Genomic DNA, 2,472 nt, shown 5'->3' with positions numbered 1-2,472 from the left:
GTAGAGAAGTTGGGTTTGAAGCGGCTGAGGCACCCCACTCCCTACAAGGTATCGTGGTTGCATAAAAGCCATCAACTGTTGGTTGACAAACAGTGTGAAGTTGAGTTCCATATTGGCAGGTATAAAGACAAGGTTATTTGTGATATTATGCTAATGGACATATGTCATATACTGCTAGGAAGGCCATGGCAGTATGACTGGAAGGTAGTGCATGATGGGAAGACAAACTGTTACAAGTTTGTCAAGGATGGGATTAAGCACACACTTGTGCCCATCAAGGAGGAAGAAACAGCAGAAACAAGCGGAACAAAAGTGTTATTAATGGGTGGAAACAGTTTTTAAAGCAAATTGAAGACAACAAAGTGAATTATGCTATAGTAAGGAGGCCAAAGACAGTGTTACTACACACTGAAATTTCAGATTTACCAGAAAAAATTCAGGAGATGTTGCAGGAGTTTAGTGATATCGTAGTGGATGATCTACCAGATAAACTGCCTCCTAAGACGAGTATTAGTCATCACATTGACATTAAACCTGGAGAAAGTCTACCGAACAAGGCAGCATACCGAATGAGCCCCTGATCCAAGTGGATGTTGGTGGCCACCCACCTATCCCATTTGGACCCCCACACTATCTCTTTCAGTTTTTTAGTTTCCTTAATTGTGGCACAATTTACTATTTTTAGCAGTTTTTCGGGTCTTGAACTTTCGGAGCCATTTTGAGGCCCTAAACGACGTTTTTTTGGAAATATGGGGGCAACATGGGTACATTTGGACCAATGTTTCCCTTCCCAAAGTTATAGTTCTCGGATAGATCTTTCTAACGAGTTATTGTATGCGTCAAACGGAGATCGTATGCCAAAGTTATGACCCCAGGAAATTGATGTACCAATTTACCCAAACAAGGCCCACAATTTGGCGTTTCATCTTCTAAGGTTAGGTTTTGAGATGTTAAGGGTTTTCCATTGTTTCTGAACAATAAATAGTCCTTCAAGCCTCATTTTAACACAGTTTAGAGGCATGTAGCCACCACATCTCTTCTCAAAGATAAGCTACCATCGCCCTAGCTGTTTATTTCCATTTTCTGTTTGTAAGCATATCTCAGTATTTTAGATTAATGAAATGAAGTATTATTTCCGTTGCATCTTTGTGTTTATGGTTATCTTTGTAATTTGTTGCGTTCCTATTTAAATCCGGATCATCCCCAAATATAACGAGGAGATCAGAAAACAGGTGCAGGAATTGCTAGATAAAGGGCTGATAAGGGAGAGTTTGAGCCCCTTCACAGTTCCGACAGCTCTTGCTCCCAAGAAAGGAGGAGAATCGCGAATATGCACGGATTCAAGGGCCATCAACAAGATTACCATCAGGTACAGGTTTCCACTGCCACGGATGGACGATATGATGGACTGCCTGAGCGGGGTAGCATACTTCTCGAAGATCGATCTGAGGAGCAGTTATCACTAGAGTCGGATCACGGAAGGGGATGAATGGAAAACAACATTCAGCACTAATGAAGGGCTGTATGAGTGGCTGGTAATGCCATTCGGATTAAGTAATGCCCCTAGTACCTTTATGCGACTGATGAACGAAATGCTGAAAGAGTTCATTGGAAAGTTTGTGATAGTGTTTCTTGATGATATATTAATTTTCAGCAAGATTAAGGAGGAACACTTTTGACATGTTCGAAGTGTGATGGAGAAATTGTAGCCGAATAAGTTGGTGATAAATCTAAAAAAATGTACTTTTTTTCAAAGAGAATTGATTTATTTAGGTTTTGTGATTGCAGAGAATGAGTTGAAGATGGACCCAGAAAAAGTTGCAGCTATTATTAGCTAGCCATCCCCAAAGAGCCTATTTGAGGTTCGTAGTTTTCATGGGTTGGCAAGTTTTTATCGTAAATTTATCAGAGATTTTAGTGGAATCTATGCGCCTATGTTGGATACTATTAAGAAGACGAGTCAGCCTTTCCGTTGGACTGAAGCAGCAGAGAGGAGCTTCCAGTTATTGAAGGAAAAAATCACTGAGAGGCCAATTATAAGATTGCCTGATTTTAATAAGCTCTTCCAAGTCCGTTGTGATGCAAGCGATATGGCCATTGGAGCTGTACTTAGCTAGGAAGACAAACCTGTTGCGTTTTTCAGTGAGAAGTTGAATGAGAGCAGGCAGAAGTATTCATCTTATGACAAAGAATTCTATGCTGTCGTCCAAGCACTGAAGCATTGGAGACACTATCTATTGGGGAGTGAGTTTGTTTTATTTTCTGATAACTCTGCAATGCAATACGTGATGCACCAGCATAAGTTGAATCACAAGCATGCTAAGTGGGTCAAATATTTACAGAGTTTCACTTTTGTGTTGAAACACATTAGCGGGCAGGTCAACAAAGTGGTAGATGCGTTGAGCAGAAGAGCTTTGCTCTTGCAGGAGAGTACGATACAAGTGCCGGGCTTTGAGCATTTGAAAGACTTGT

Source organism: Pinus tabuliformis, chromosome 8 (genome assembly GCF_031772625.1).
Source record: "Pinus tabuliformis cultivar Carrire ecotype Pingquan chromosome 8, CPIR1, whole genome shotgun sequence".
NCBI lineage: Eukaryota > Viridiplantae > Streptophyta > Pinopsida > Pinales > Pinaceae > Pinus > Pinus tabuliformis.
This window is presented reverse-complemented; position numbering follows the sequence as displayed.